This window comes from Lagenorhynchus albirostris, chromosome 6 (assembly GCF_949774975.1).
Source record: "Lagenorhynchus albirostris chromosome 6, mLagAlb1.1, whole genome shotgun sequence".
NCBI classification, from domain to species: Eukaryota; Metazoa; Chordata; class Mammalia; order Artiodactyla; family Delphinidae; genus Lagenorhynchus; species Lagenorhynchus albirostris.
In genome coordinates, this window is record NC_083100.1 from 112,548,129 (window position 1) to 112,565,757 (window position 17,629).

General features: G+C 35.5%; 1 non-coding gene across 1 annotated transcript; it reads right to left on the minus strand.

Moving 5' to 3' along the window:
• Positions 1-17,059: 17,059 nt before the first annotated feature.
• On the minus strand, positions 17,060-17,163 carry LOC132522554 (U6 spliceosomal RNA). The gene has a single exon (XR_009541291.1). It is a non-coding gene; the product is annotated as a U6 spliceosomal RNA (small nuclear RNA).
• Positions 17,164-17,629: the final 466 nt, after the last annotated feature.

Sequence of the window (17,629 nt, forward strand, 5' to 3'; positions counted from 1 at the left end):
TACTGTAAACATGCCTTGCCATTGAGTACTTACCTCTTCACACAGGGTAACCCTGTTGTCTGAAATGACCTTTTCTGTTTTCTCTCTCTATCAAAACGCATCTCTTCCATCTCTCCCAATCTTAGAAACCCTCCCAATACTCCCAGGTCCTGATTCTACCCCTATTGTTTTCCAGATACTGACAGCCACCCTTCTCTCCCTCACAGCCCAGTTCATCTATCTAATTTAACCCCATTCTGCCTTCACATTATTTCTTCAACTAATCTTCTCTCAATCCCTGCTACTACTACCACCCATAAACCAAGATCAACAATTTTTCAAGAGGGAGCTGATTATTCTTCCCCTCTTAATTTTCTACACTTTTTCCCAGTGTGTGTGGTTGGTTTATTTAGTTGGTATCCTCCTCTCACCATCCCTAGTCCAAATCAGATCTATTCCAACCTCATTACACTGATCCATTTGTTTCCCACAGCTGAAAGCCTGCCTTTATTCTTTCTGGAGAGCTAAATATTACTTGTTTAAAAGATGCAGTAAAAATTCTACCTTTTCCATAAAACAACTGATTCTTGAATACATTAGCCTTATAAAAAACGCTTACTTTCAGGAAATGTGGCAGTCAGAGTATCAATCACAAGACAACACTGATGTGATAATGTACGCTCTTAGATTTTTCCATAACACACACACACACACACACACACACACACACACACTTTTCCTGCCCTGCTTTTCAGGTTGAAAGTTGTTTGAGGTTAGGGCTTGAGGAAACCACACTCAGGCTTATATTACACTATATCCTCTTAACTATCTTCCATATTTTCTTTGACCCCATCATGTTATCTTATTTGTTTTATCTCCATCCCCTTGATGTGGATCTATCATAGCTTCTTTTGTGAATTATTAAAATTGTCCTCTAACTTGTCCTGTTGCTTCCAGCCTCCAAAATTCTCAACTCTGGCCTTGTTACTCCCTTGCCCCAAATTCTTCTGTGCCACTTTGTAGTTTCCATAATCTAGCACCAAACACTTGGCAAGAAACACAAAGCCCAGTGTGATGTGGCTCATGTCTTGGGTTTCCAGGCTCTTTTTTCCATATGTAACAACCATCTCACCTGCACTGACCATGAATTCCCAAATTAAGTCAAACACTTTTTTTGTTTTTCAGTTTTATTTTCTCAGATCATATGTTCTCTTTTTTTCTGAAACAACCATCCTCTACTTATCCTCCTGGTGAGCTCTTTTCTTTCTTCAAGATGTGGCTTAATCTCCTCTTGGAAATATTTTTGTGCCTCCCTGCATACTCTGTTCTCTGATGTCACATGTGTTACTGATTTTTTGACATTTGCCATGCTGTTGCAATCATTAATTTCTAGGCTGTGAGTCATTGCCCGCTGGGAGCATGTGTTTCATTCTTAATATTGTAGAAGATGAAACAAAATGTTTGCTGAATGAATGAATGAGTGATAAGCCTTTCTTATACTCTTAGATTTTTCCCCCTTCAGGTCAGGCATTCAGCATTGTAAGTTTTGTCTGGTGAACTCTACTGTGAATTTGAAGCTAAGGAATATTTATGGTTATCTTCTCACATCAGTCAGTTTGGCTCATTGAGTTTCTAAGCAAAATTCAACTGTCTCATAAATGCATAAGTCAGCTTCTCTGCATACTATTTTTTCTCAGTCTCTCTCTCTCTCTTCTTCCTCTCATAAGTCTACATTCTCTCATCATTTTGCAATGACAAGAATGCATTGAACTTTTTGTTTGACTCAGAGAAACCTTTTCTCATTTTGCTTCATCTGTCTACTATCTGAACATTATATTTGAACAGTTCTTGTCTTGTCATTTCTCTTTGAATGAGTGAAAATTAAAATGTAAAAGATGGAAGTAACTTCAGCAATAATTGGATCCTACTCTTTGGTTTTGCAAATGGGGAAATAAAGACATTGAAGGCAGCGGAAGATGAAAGCATGTCCTGAAGTTGCAGCCTGATCCTGTTATCCACTGTGGGAAATGTTTGTCATTTGTTTTGGTGCCTGCTATCTGAAACCTTTTCCTATTTTTTAATAAATCCCCCATTTAAGAGTCAGAGTGTGCCTCATACTCTAGAACTGAAAATACCATCTACTTTTACAGCCTTCCTTGCTACTAGGAAGGTCAAAGCTCCATCAGATGCACCCACCTTAGACTTTAAGTTGGAAGCTAGTGATCTGAGTAAAGTGGGCTTGACTCATTTCCCTGACAGAGGGGACATCTCCACTGACTTTCCCAAAGCCTCAATTACAGTGATTTTGCAATGTGTCTGATGACGTAGGTACTGGGTAATATGTAGAGCACCCAGGGATGAGAACACTGGTCTCCACGTTGTACTAGTTTTGTGGTTTGGTTTCAGTCACTATAACTTTCTATAAAGCTGTAAAGCCTGATTCTCCAGTCCCCTTGAAATCCAAGTAATACTTTTGTTCTCTGTCATGGTCAGATGAAGTCAATGTTATGTTGTTGTCACTCTTCAGTTTTTTAACCTGCTTGATTATCTTTTTAGTTCTTAATTGCTATCTGAACTTACACTTTATTTGCTTATTTTTCAGTGTCTATTTTCCCACAAAATGTAAGCAGTATGAAGGAAGAGCCATTATCTATCTTGCTTCCTACACTATATCATCTCTGCTACAACAGTGCCTGCCTCATAGCAGGTGCCCAGTAAATATTTATTTTTTATTAATAAATTCATTAATAAATGAATACAATTTTTTCTCTCCTAGCGTTCTTTTTTTTTTAAGTTCTCTTTTTTTCCCTCAAATTTTTATTTTTCTTTGGAAGTATGCATCTTTTTTTCTTAATATTTTCCTTCTTTCTATTTTAGTTTTTGCATTTGTTTTTTTCTTACATGTGTGTGGTTATCTCTGGATATTCTTGCATAGTTTTGCATGAAAAGTAATACTGATCCATATAAGAAACAGCCTGAGCTTCCTCTGCTCTTGAGTAGGTCTGTCTACCCATAAGCTCCTGTGTCTGAAAGAAAGGGGAGATGGCTATAAGCCTGCTGACTGTAAGCATAGGGATGGGCTGTTTTGAATGAAAGATTTCACTGTAGGTGTTTGAAAATGAAAGGGGGCGTGAAAACCCCACAACTCCAAAGACTGAGGCCTTATACTAGGTATGAACTAGGAGTGATAGCTCTCCTTGGGGAAATAGTAAAATATCATTGGATGAGCATCCTTTCATTTTAGATTGGAGTAATTCTATGCCTGTGATTCTGTGGAAGGTGGAGTGGGAGATAGGCAGTCCGATGCCCCTGATCAGTCAATTCCCCTGATCTCTGCCCTCATCCTTCTCTGGATTTCTGTGCCCCCCAATATCAAACCAGAGCCTCTCTCCTGTGAGAAGAACAACCAGAGCTCCCAAATGCCTTAAGCTTCTGTGGGCTGAGTTCTTACCACTGTTGTACTGTCCTATTCTCTTTCTGTCTTCCAGAATGCCATCAAAATCACTGGTGTATTTTATATCTTCACCCTGTACCTCATTTATTGTCCTTTGTATATCTTCTCTAACCTTTCACCAAACTATGGGGAGAATGGTAGGTACATTTAGCCAATCAGTTTGCATCTTGAGTTAAAAATCCAAAGAAGATACTAAAAGTACATATCCCTAGATTATACCCTAGTTGTTACAAATATAATTTAAAAATTAATTTTTATTGAGGTTCTTGTGGTAAGCTGGTGCAAATCTGTGGTTCAGCATTCAGAATGACTTGTTTTAGAGAAGATTTGGACCAAGCCTTTTTGCTCTTCTTCTATAACACCTCTAAATAGAAACCTAGCTTCTGCTTATACATACTTCTAATTGATTCACCAGTAAATGATCAATGAACATGTATTGGAGGAAGAGAAAAATGAGGAGGAAAGGAAGGAAAGAGAGAGTGGAAGTTCTTCCATTAGGTAACACAAGCATTTGAGTGTGAGTTATGTGCCAAGCACTGTATAGATGCTAAGACTGGATGGGACTTCATCCTTGTGTAGGTGAGCCTTTCTGATTTCATTTGTCTTAGCAATAAAGAGAATGAGCTGTGGTTCTGATCCAAGACACTGACATAGGAGGTTCCTGAACTCACATCCTCCCATAGACACACTAAATCTACAGTTACACACAGAGCAATTCCCTCTAAAAGAAATCCAGAGTATACCTGAGTGACTTATAAACAACAGACAAATGAGAAACTATCCACATTGAAATGGGAAGAAAAGGCTGAGACATACTCTCATCATAAACCCCACTTCCATCACAGCAACACAAAAATGAGATGGAACACACAAATCCTAGCTTCTCCATGAAGAGAAAAGAATTTGGACCCAACTTCTAGTTCTCAAATCTTCCATCTCATGTATGAGCTCACAAAACACCCAGCTCTGAAATCCCATGGGGCTTATGTTGTCTTGACTCACAACACTATAATAAACAAAGAGACCATTCTTAACAGCTTCCTAAGGACTCGCTGTGGCTGTCCTCGCAGGGCTCAGTACAGAGGGAGCCGACAGAAAAGTCCCAGCTCCCCATCATTCCCTGAAAGAAGCCTATTGGCGTACTTTGAAATGTATGCTGCCTGAGGGTCATTTCCAATTACCTTAAGTCTAGATGCTGACTGATATGCTCCCCTTTGTGACACTGATATGTTTTGTTATACCCTCTCATCTACTGGGAGCCACTAAAAACAAACAAAGAAGGTGACTTGGACAATCTTAGAGGTATGAGAGACAATAAAGGGCTCAGGCCAACCTGAATGATAAGGTTCATCTCCTACAAGAGACCACTCCATTAAGATTGTGAGATATAGTTTTTTATATGATGTGCAGGAAACAACACAGAGGGTCAAGGAAAATGAAGAAATAGAGGTTTATGTTCCAAACAAAAGAACAATATAAAATTCCAAAAATAGACATTAATGAAATGGAGACAAGTGATTTACCTGATAAAGAGTTTGAAATAATGGTTATAAAGATGCTTACTGAGGTCAGGAGAAAAATACAAGAACAAAGTGAAAATTTCAATAGATAAAAATTATTAAAAAAGAACCAAACAGAAATCATAAAGCTAAAGAACACAATAACTGAACTTAAAAATTCAGTTGAGAGATTCAACAGCAGACTAGGTGCAAAAGAAAAAAAAGAATAAGCAAACTTGAAACAGGGCAGTGGAATTCATTCAATCAGAAGTGAGGGGGAAAAATGAAAATGAGTAAAAATTGTTTAAGAGTTTTATGGGAGACTATCAAAAGGACCAATATATGCATTATAAGGATCCCAGAAAGTGAATAAACAAAGAGATAGGGACAGATACGCATTCAAAAAATAGTGGCTGAAAGCTTCCATTACCTGGGAAAAGAAACACAGCTAGATCCAGAAAGCCCATAAAGTTTCCTAATAAGATGAATTCAAAGAGGCCCACCCAAAAATCTGCTCAACATCACTAATCGTTAGAGAAATGCAAATCAAAACCACAATGAGGTATCACCTCACACTGGTCAGAATGGCCATCATGAAAAAATCGAGAAACAATAAATGCTGGAGAGGGTGTGGGGAAAAGGGAACCCTCCTGCACTGTTGCTGGGAATGTAAATTGATACAGTCACTATGGAGAACAGTATGGAGGTTCCTTAACAAACTCAAAACAGAACTACCATATGACCCAGAAATCCCACTCCTGGGCATATATATACCCTGAGAAAGCCATTATTCAAAAAGATGCATGTACCACAATGTTCATTGTGGCAATATTTACAATAGCCAGGACATGGAAACAACCTACATGTCCATCAACAGAGGAATGGGTAAAGAAGATGTGGCACATATATACAATGGAACATTACTTAGCCATAAAAAGGAACAAAACTGAGTTATTTGTAATGAGGTGGATGGACCTAGAGACTGTCATACAGAGTGAAGTAAGCCAGAAAGAGAAAAACAAATACCATATGCTAACGCACATATATGGAATATAAAAAAGTGGTATTTATGAACCTAGTGGGAGGACAGGAATAAAGATGTAGAGAATGGACTTGACACAGGAGGGAATGGGAAACTGGGACAAGTAGAGATTAACACTGACATATATACACCACCAAATGTAAAATGGATGGCTATTGGGTAGCTGCTCCATAGCACAGGGAGATCAGTTTGATGTTTTGTGATGACCTAGAAAGATGGGGTGGGGAGGGTGGGAGGGAGGCTGGAGAGGGAGGGGATATGGAGATATATGTATATATATATTGTTGATTCACTTTGTTGTGCAGCAGAAACTAACAAAATTTTATAAAGCAATTATACTCCAATAAAGATATTTTTAAAAAAGCCCACCCAAGACACATAATTAAATTTTCAAAAGTCAAATGCAAAGCAAAAAACTAAAATAAATACACACAAGAAAAAGAGAAAATAATCTAAGAATAACATTATAGAAAATTATCAAATCACAAAGAGAGCAAGAGAAAGAAAAAGGAAAAAAATAATTTGAAAATGCCAGAAAATAAACACCAAAATGGCAATATTAAGTCCATACCTGTTAATAATTACTTTAAAAGTATATGGACTAAATTATCCAATCAAAAGTCATAGAGTGGCTAAATGGTTTAAAAAAAAAACAGCTATACACTGCCTATAAGAGACTCACATCAGATTTAAGGACAACACAGACTAAAAGTAAAGAGAGGAGAAAAAGATATCCCATGCAAATGGAAACCAAAAGAAAGCAGGGGTAACTATACTTATATTAGACAACATCAATTTTAAGCCAAAGACTGTAAAAGACACAAAGAGGGCCATTATATAACGATAAAGGGGTCAATCCACAAAGGGTATAACATCTATAAATAAATACCCAATTTGTAAGTATGCAACCAACATAGAAGCACATAAATATCTAAAGCAAATAATAAGAGATCTGAGGGAGAAACATAAAGCCATACAAAGATAGTAGGAAACTTTAGTATCCCATTTTCAACAATGGATAAATCATCCATAGGTAAAATTGATGAGGAAATTTTGTACTTAAAAGACATGTTAGACCAAACAGACTTCATAGACATTTATAGAATATTTCATCCATTAGCAGCAGAATACACATTAGAACATTCTTCAGGATAGATCATGTGTTGGGCCATAAAAGAAGTTTTAACACATTTAGAAACTGAAATCATATTAAGCATCTTTTCTGATTACAGTGGTTTGAAACTAGAAATCAATTACAAGAAGAAAACTGGAAAATTCATAAATATGTGGAAATTAACTCACTCCTGAGGATCATTGGGTCAAAAAAGAAATCAAAATAGAATAAAAAATTACATATCTTGAGACAAATGTGAATGGAAATACAACATACCAAAACTAATGGTTTGCTGCAAAAGTAGTTCTAAAATGGAAGTTCATAGCAATAAACACCTACATTAAGAAAAAAGAAAGACCTGGGCTTCCCTGGTGGCACAGTGGTTGAGAGTCCGCCTGCCGATGCAGGGGACATGGGTTCGTGCCCCAGTCCGGGAGGATCCCACATGCCGCGGAGTGGCTGGGCCTGTGAGCCACGGCCACTGAGCCTGCGCATCCGGAGCCTGTGCTCCACAACGGGAGAGGCCACAAGAGTGAGAGACCCGTGTACCGCAAAAGAAAACAAAAGAAAAAAAAAAGATAAAAGAAAGACCTCAAAAAAACAACCTAATTTTACACCTTGAGAAACTAGAAAAAAAAAAAGAATAAATTAAGCCAAAAGTGAGTAGAAGGAAGGACATGGAAAAGATTAGGGCAGAAATAAATAAAAGAGAGATTAAGAACATAGTAAAGGTTAATGAAATTGAGAGCTGCTTTTTTGAAAAGATAAACAAATAGACAATTCTTTAATTAGACTCACCAAGATAAAAAGTGAGAGTACTCAATAAAGTTGAAAATGAAAGAGGAAATATTACAACTGATATCCATACAAGTATAAAGGATCATAAGAGACTACTAAGAATAATTGTACTCCAACAAGTCAGACACCCTAGAAACAATGGATAAATTCCTAGATACATATTACCTACCAAGTCTGAATCATTAAGAAATAGAAAATCTGAACAGAGTAATTACTAGTAAGGAAATTGAATTGATAATCAAAAACTTTCCAGCAAAGAAATGTCCAGAACATATGCTTTTACTGGTGAATTCTACCAAACATTTAAAGAAGAATTAGTACCATCCTCTCAAACCCTTCCAAAAATAGAAGAGGAAAGAAAATTTCCAAAGTTCTTTCCTGAGGCCAGCAATACCCTTATAACAAAACCAGATAAGGATATTACAAGGAAAGAAAATTGTAAGCCAATACTCCAGATGAAAACAGATGCAAAAATCCTCAAAATACATTAGCAAACTGAAATCAAGAGTACATTCAAAATATCATAATTGAGAGGAGTTTATTCCAGAGGTTCAAGAATGGTTCAACTTTCATGAATCAATCAATGTGATACACCACATTGACAAAATAAAGGAAAAAAAATCATATGATCATATCAACAGGTGCATAAAAAGCACTTGACAAAATTCAATAAGAATTCATGATTAGAACTCTAAACAAAGTGGATATAGAGGGAATGTACCTCAACATAATAAAGCCCATATATGACGAGTTCACAGCTAACATCATACTCAATGGTGAAAATCTGAAAGCTTTCCTCTAAGGTCAGGAACAAAGTAAGAAAACCCAATCTCATCATTATTAATTAACATAGTACTGTAAGTCCTAGAAAAAGCAATTAGGAAAATAAAAAAAAATAAGAAAAAGAAATAAATGGCATCCAAATTGAAAAGGAAGAAAGAAACTGTTTCTACTTGCAGGTGACATATTATATGTTGAAAACACTAAAGGCTTTACCAAAAAACTGTTGGTACTAATAAACAAATTCAATAAAGTTTCAACTTAAAAAATTAATATTCAAAATAAGTTGAATTTCTATATACTAACAATGAACTATCTAAAACAGAAATTAAGAAAGCAATCTCATTTGCCGTTGTATCAATAATAATAAAACACCAAGGAAAATATTTACCCAATGAGATGAAAGACCTGTACACTGAAAACTGTAAGACCAATGTCTTATGAAAGAAATTGAAGACAGAAATAAATGGAAAGGTAATCCATACTCATGGATTAAAAGAATTAATATTTTTAGACTTTCCATACTATCAATACTTAAAGAAATCTACAGATTCAATGCAATCTCTATCAAAATTCCTATGACATTTTTCAAAGAAATAGGGAGAAAAAACTAAAATTTGTATGGAACTACAAAGGCTCTTGAATAGCCAAACCAATCCTGAGAAAGAAGAATGTACCTAAAGGAATTACAATTCCTGATTTCAAACTTTGTCACAAAGCTACTGTAATCAAAAGAGAATATTGACATAAAAACAGAGATAGATCAATGAAAAAGAAGAGAGAGGCCAGAAATAAACACATGCATACAAGTTCAATTAACTTATTACAGTGAAGCCAAGAATATAAAATGGGGAAAGGATAGTTTCTTCAATAAATGGTGCTGGGAAAACTGGATATACACATGCACAAAAAATGAAACAGGCTCCTCATCTTACACCATACACAAAAATCAATTAAAAATGCATCAAAGACTTGAACATAAGACCAGAAACCACAAAACTTCTAAAAGAAAACATGGTATGTCAACTACTTGATATTGGGCTTTGCAATGATTTTTTTTTTTTGATATGACTCCAGAAACAAATGTTACAAAAGTAAAAATAAAGCAGGACTACACCAAACTAAAAAGCTTCTGCACAGTCAAGGAAACCATCAACAAAGTGAAAAGGCAACGTATGGAATAGGAAAAAAAAATAATTATTCATATATCTGCTAATGGGTTAATATTCAAAATATATAATAAATGCATACAACTCAGTAGCAAAAAACAAACAACAAAAAACCAAAAACACCAATCTGACTTAAAAATGAGCAGAAGAACTAAACAGCATTTTCTCTAAGAAGACTTAAAAATGGACAAGTAAATGAAAAGATGTTCACATCACTAATTTTTAGGGAAATGTAACTCACAACTACATTTAGACATCATCTCACACCTATTAGGATGACTATTTTCAGGCAGAGAAGAGGTAAATGCTGGCAAGGATGTGGCGTAAATGGGATGCTGGTAGACTTTTCATGGGAATGTACAGTGGTGCAGCCACTATGGAAAATAGTATGGAAGTTCCTCAAGAAATTAAACATGGAACTTCTATATGATCCTGCAATGTCACTTCCGGGTAAACATCCAAAGGAAATGAAAACAGGATATTGAAGAGATGTATGCACATTCAGGTTCATTGCATCATTATTCACAGTAGCCCAGATGTGGAAACATATCCAGTGTCCATCAATGGATAAATGGATAAAGAAGATATGGTATAAACATATGCTGAAATATCATTCAGCCATGAGATAGAAGAAAATCTTGATTTTTTCAACAACATGGATGGACCTTGAGGGCATTATCTTAAGTGAAAAGATTAAAATAGAGAAAGACAAATACTGTATGATCTCACTTATTTATAAAATCTAAAAATAAAAAATCAAACATATAGAGACAGAGGTAGAAAAATGGTTATCAGCGATGTAGGGGTGGGGTGGGAGAGGTAAGGAGAGATTGGTAAAAGGGTCCAAACTTTCAGCTATAAGATGAATAAATTCTAGGGATCCAGTGATACAATGTAAAACACGGTGACTAAAATTTATAACACTATATTGTAAAATTGAAATTTGCTAAGACAATAGAAATCAGATGTTCTCACACACACAAACACACACAAAAGATAAATATGTGAGGTGATAAACATGTTAATTAACCAGATAGATGATGGGAATTCTTTCACAATGTATATCTATACGTATGCATATGTATTTATCAAATCACCATGATGTATATATACTATAAATATCTTACAATTTTGTCAATCATACCTCAATAAAGCTGAATTTTAAAAATTAATAAAATAAAATAAATAATACGGCACTATATAATTTCTGAGATTCCGTTCAGCTCCTCTTTTTATAAAGTAAATACATTTTGTTTTCCCAAATTGGAAATCTTTTGCTACTCATGACACTCATATCAGTTAATTCAAAGAGTAATTGTCCCTGCCAAGATGAACTGTAATAACTTCACCTTGAATATCAAAATGTAATAGGAAACTAACTGTCTTGGAATCAAAAGACTCAAAGACATTCAATGTCAGTGAAGCAAACATCAAATGCAACACCAGGAAAATATTTGATCATGAGCCATAAAGATCTGTTTTAAGCCATTAATTATATTTAGAAGGAGACAGTAAACACAATTTGCTTTCAAGTCTTATATCTTCAATTCACTCATTTTCTTTGGTGTTAATATGAAGAGATGTAAATATCCCAGGAACTACTTTTTGAAACATAAGCTATAAAATTAATGGTCTCTGCCAAAGATTTTCACATTTCTCATCACGATAAACAAATTGGACATAAAACAGCCTGTCTGGATGTGCCTTTGGTGATAGAGGACTGTGTGAGTGGGGAAAGTATTGAGTAGTGGGGAGTGATATAAACTTTATTTAGAAAGGAGGGACAGAGAGGAAAATAAACAGTGCCTGAAATTATATTGGTCTAAAAGTGACAAGCGTTCATTAGAAAACCTGAGAGGCACAAGCCAAGACACTCAAAGTCATGGTTTCTTTGTAAAGTGTATACATGAAGGTTTCACTTTAAAAGTAATACCATAGGTGGGGTAAAAGGGAGACAAATATAAAAGTTGTGAAGCTGCAGAGTGTCAATTTGTAGCTGAAGGCTCACTAAGGTGAGGGTAACTGCCAGGGTAGATGGATTTGTAATTGATTTCTCTCCTTTGCAACCTACATATCATGCAAAGGACAGCATGTGTCAGGACTACATACACTTTATGAAGCAAGTCAGACACCAAATTTTTTGTAAGAAGACATAATAAAGCAAACATATTAAAACATATATTTATTTGTTTCCTTTTTTGCAAATAAAAGATATATGTTACGTAGACAAAAGTTAATTTCCTAATATTTAGTATGTGAGGAAAGAAGGTACACAAAGACAGTGTATAAACAAGGGTACATTTGTTTTTCAACAAATTTATTGGAGTATAATGGCTTTAAAATTTTGTGTTAGTTTCTGCTATATAACAAAATGAATCAGCTATAGGTACACATATATCTCCATATCCCCTCCCTCTTGCGTCTCCCTCCCACCCTCCCTATATCACCCCTCTAGGCGGTCACAAAGCACCAAGCTGATCTCCCTGTGTTATGCGGCTGCTGTCCACTAACTATCTATTTTACATTTGGTAGTGTATATATGTCACTGCCACTCTCTCACTTTGCCCCAGCTTACCCTTCCCCCTCCACGTTTCCTCAAGTCTATTCTCTATGTCTGTGTCTTTATTTCTGTCCTGCTTCTAGGTTCTTCAGAATTTTTTTTTTTTTAGATTCCATATATATGTGTTACCATATGGCATTTGTTTTTCTCTTTCTGACTTACTTCACTGTGTATGACAGACTCTAGGTCCGTCCACTTCACTACAAATAACTCAATTTCATTTCTTTTTATGGCTGAGTAATATTCAATTGTATACATGTGCCACATCTTCTTTATCCATTCATCTGTCGATAGATGATACATAGGTTGCTTCCATGTCCTGGTTATTGTAAATAGTCTTGCAATGAAAGTTGTGGTACATGACTCTTTTTGAATTATGGTTTTCTCAGGGTATATGCCCAATAGTGGGATTGCTGAGTCGTATGGTAGTGCTATTTTTTTTAAGGAACCTCCATACTGTTCTCCATAGTGGCTGTATCAATTTACATTCCCACCAACAGTGCAAGAGGGTTCCCTTTTCTCCACACCCTCTTCAGCATTTATGGGTTGTATATATTCTGATGACACCCATTCTAACCAGTGTGAGGTATTACCTCATTTTAGTTTTGATTTGCATTTCTCTAATGATTAGTGATGTTGAACATCCTTTCGTGTGTTTGTTGGCAATCTGTATATCTTCCTGGAGAAATGTCTATTTAGGTCTTCTGCCCATTTTTGGATTGGGTTGTTTTTTTGATATTGAGCTTCATGAGCTGCTTGTATATTTTGGAGATTAATCCTTTGTCAGTTGCTTCATTTGCAAATATTTCCTCCCATTCTGAGGGTTGTCTTTTCGCCTTGCTTATAGTCTCCTTTGCTGTGCAAAAGCTTTTATGTTTCATTAGGTCCCATTTGCTTATTTTTGTTTTCATTTCCATTTCTCTAGGAGGTGGGTCAAAAAGGATTTGCTGTGATTTATGTCACGGAGTGTTCTGCCTATCTTGTCCTCCTCTAAGAGTTTTATCCTGTCTGCCCTTACATTTAGATCTTTAATCCATTTTGAGTTTATTTTTGTGTATGGTGTTAGGGAGTGTTCTGATTTCATTCTTTTACATACAGCTGTCTAGTTTTCCCAGCACCAACTATTGAAGAGGCTGTATTTTCTCCATTGTATAACCTCGCCTCCTTTAACAAAGATAAGGTGACAATATGTGAATGGGTTTATCTCTGGCTTTCTAACCTGTTCCACTGATCTATATTTCTTTTTTTGTGGCAGTGCCATACTGTCTTGATTAGTGTACCTTTGTAGTATAGTCTGAAGTCAGGAGCCTGATTCCTCCAGCTCAAATTTTCTTTCTCAAGATTGCTTTGGTTATTCAGGGTCTTTTGTGCTTCCATACAAATTGTGAAGTTTTTTGTTCTAGTTCTGAGAAAAATGCATTTGTAGTTTGATAGGGATTGCATTGCATCTGTAGATTGTTTTGGGTAGTATAGTCATTTTCACAATATTTATTCTTCCATTCCAAGAGCATGGTATATCTCTCCATCTGTTTGTATCATCTTTAATTTCTTTCAACAGTGTCTTATAGTTTTCTGCATACAGGTATTTTATCTTCTTAGGTAGGTTTATTCCTAGTTTTTTTTTTTCTTGCAATAGTAAATGGGAGTGTTTCCTTAATTTCTCTTTCAGATTTTTCATCATTAGTGTATAGAAATGCAAGAGATTTCTGTGCATTAATTTTGTATCCTGCTGCTTTACCAAATTAATTTATTAGCTCTAGTAATTTTCTGGTAGCGTCTTTAGGATTATCTATGTATAGTATCATGTCAACTGCAAACAGTGACAGTTTTACTTCTTCTTTTCCAATTTGGATTTCTTTTATTTATTTTTCTTCTCTGATTGCTGTGGCTAAAATTTCCAAAACTATGTTGAATAATAGTGGTGAGAGTGGGCAACCTTGTCTTGTTCCTGATCTTAGTGGAAATGGTTTCAGTTTTTCAACATAGAGAATGGTGTTGGCTGTGGGTTTGTCATATATGGCCTCTATTATGTTGAGATAAATTCCATCTATGCCTACTTTCTGGAGAGTTTTTACTATAAATGGTGTTGAATTTTGTCAGAAGCTTTTTCTGCAACTATTGACATTATCATCAGGTTTTATCCTTCAACTTATTAATATGGTGTATCACATTGATTGATTTGCATATATTGATGGATATCGCATTCCTGGGATAAACCCCACTTGATCATGTTGTATGATCCTTTTAATGTGTTGTTAGATTCTGTTTGCTAGTATTTTGCTGATGATTTTGCATCTATGTTCATCAGCGATACTGGCCTGTAGTTTTCTTTTTTGTGACATCTTTGTTTTGGTATCAGGGTGATCGTGGCCTCATAAAGTAAGTTTGGGAGTGTTCCTCCCTCTGCTATATTTTGGAAGAGTTTGAGAAGGATAGGTGTTAGCTTTTCTCTAATTGTTGATAGAATTCGCTTGTGAAGCCATCTGGTCCTGGGCTTTTACTTGTTGGAAGTTTTTAAATCACAGTTTCAATTTCTTCCTTGTGATTGTTCTGTTTATATTTTCTATTTCTTCCTGGTTCAGTCTCAGAAGGTTGTGCATTTCAAAGAATTTGTCCATTTCTTCCAGATTTTCCACTTAATGGACATATAGTTGCTTGTAGTAATCTGTCATGATCCTTTGTATTTCTGCAGTGTCAGTTGTTACTTCTCCTTTTACATTCCTAATTCTGTTGATTTGAGTCTTCTCCCTTTTTTTCTTGATGTGTCTGGCTAATGGTTTATCAATTCTATTTATCTTCTTAAAGAACCAGCTTTTAGTTTTATTAATCTTTGCTATCATTTCCTTCATTTCTTTTTCATTTATTTCTGATCTGATCTTTATGATTTCTTTCTTTTTTCTAACTTTGGGTTTTTTTTTTTTTTTGTTGTTCTTCTTCTTTCTCTAATTGCTTTAGGTGTAAGGTTAGGTCGTTTATTTGAGATGTTTCTTGTTTCTTGAGGTAGGATTGTATTGCTATAAACTTCCCTCTTAGAACTGCTTTTGCTGCATCCCATAAGTTTTGTGTCATTGTGTTTCCATTGTCATTTGTTTCTAGGTATTTTCTGATTTCCTCTTTGATTTTTTCAGTGATCTCTTGGTTATTTAGTAGTGTATTGTTTAGCCTCCATGTGTTTTTATTTTTTACAGAATTTTTCCTGTAATTGATATCTAGTCTCATAGTGCTGCTGTCAGAAAATATACTTGATACGATTTCACTTTTCTTCAATTTACCAAAGCTTCATTTGTGACCCAATATATGATCTTTCCTGGAGAATGTTCCATAAGCACTTGAAAAGAAAGTGTATTCTATTGTTTTTGGATAGAATGTCCTGTAAATATCAATTAAGTCCATCTTGTTTAATGTATCATTTAAAGCTTGTGTTTCCTTATTTATTTTAATTTTGGATGATCTGTCCATTGGTGAAAGTGATGTGTTAAAGTCCCCTATACTATGATTGTGTTACTGTCAATTTCCCCTTTTATGGCTGTTAGCATTTGACTTGTGTATTGAGGTGCTTCTATGTTGGATGCATAAATATCTACAATTGTTATATCTTCTTGGATTGATCCCTTGATCATTATGCAGTGCCCTTCTTTGTCTCTTGTCATAGTCTTTATTTTAAAGTCCATTTTGTCTGATGAGAATTGCTAGTCCAGCTTTCTTTTGATTTCCATTTGTATGGGATATCTTTTTCCATCCCCTCACTTTCAGTCTGTATGTTTCCCTAGGTCTGATGTGGGTCACTTGTTGACAGCATATATACAGGTCTTGTTTTTGTATTCATTAAGCCAGTCTATGTCTTTTGGTTGGAGCATTTAATCCATTTACATTTAAGGTAATTATCTATATGTATGTTCCTATTACCATATTCTTAATTGTTTTGGGTTTGTTATTTTAGGTCTTTTCTTTCTCTTGTGTTTCCTGCCTAGTGAAGTTCCTTCAGCATTTGTTTTAAAGCTGGTTTGGTGGTGCTGAATTCTCTTAGCTTTTGCTTCTCTGTAAAGGTTTTAATTTTTCCATCAAAACTGAATGAGATCCTTGCTGGGTAGAGTAATCTTGGTTGTAGGTTCTTCCCTTTCATCAATTTAAGTATATCCTGCCACTTCCTTCTGGCTTGCAGAGTCTCTTTCTGCTGAACGATCAGCTGTTAACCTTATGGGGATTCCCTTGTATGTTATTTGTTGCTTTTCCCTTGCTGCTTTTAATATTTTTTCTTTGTATTTAATTTTTGATAGTTTGTTTAATATGTGTCTTGTCTTGTTTCTCCTTGTATTTATCCTGTATGGGACTCTCTTCACTTCCTAGAATTGATTGACTCTTTTCTTTACCATATTAGGGAAGTTTTCAACTATAATATTTTCAAGTATTTTCTCTTCTTCTGGGACCCCTATTATTCGAATGTTGGTGCATTTAATACCCCATAAATCTCTGAGGCTGTCCTCAATTCTTTTCATTCTTTTTTCTTTATTCTGCTCTGTGGTAGTTATTTCCACTATTTTATCTTCCAGGTCATTTATCTGTTCTGTTTCATTTATTCTGCTATTGATTCCTTCTAGAGAATTTTTAATTTCATTTATTTTGTTATTCAACATTGTTTGTTTGCTCTTTTTCTTCTAGATCCTAAAAATATGGGGCTTCATGAATTTGCACGTCATCGTTACTCAGGAGCCATGCTAATCTTCTCTGTATTGTTCCAATTTTAGTATATGTGTTGCTGAATCAGCACTGCAAGTGTACTTTTTTAATACATACAGATACATATCTATAGATAAGATTTCTATTTTCCCAGGGAGTTCAATTCAGTTTGTCTTTATTTTAATACAGATGTCTATCATCTATTGTAGGAAAACCATCTGGAAAATAGATTAGGTCTCTCTGAAGTATTTGGGGTACTGAATTTTGGCAATTATTTGTGTGCATATGAATTTTCCTGTGTTAATAAATGTAGTGGAAAGTTCCCTTTAAAAATGAATGAATGGGGCTTCTCTGGTGGTGCAGTGGTTGAGAGTTCGCCTGCCGAGGCAGGGGACACGGGTTCGTGCCCCAGTCCGGGAAGATCTCACATGCCATGGAGCAGCTAGGCCCATGAGCCATGCTTGCTGGGCCTGCGTGTCTGGAGCCTGTGCTCCACAATGGGAAAGGCCACAAGAGTGAGAGGCCTGTGTACCACAAAAAAAAAAAAAAAAAAAAAG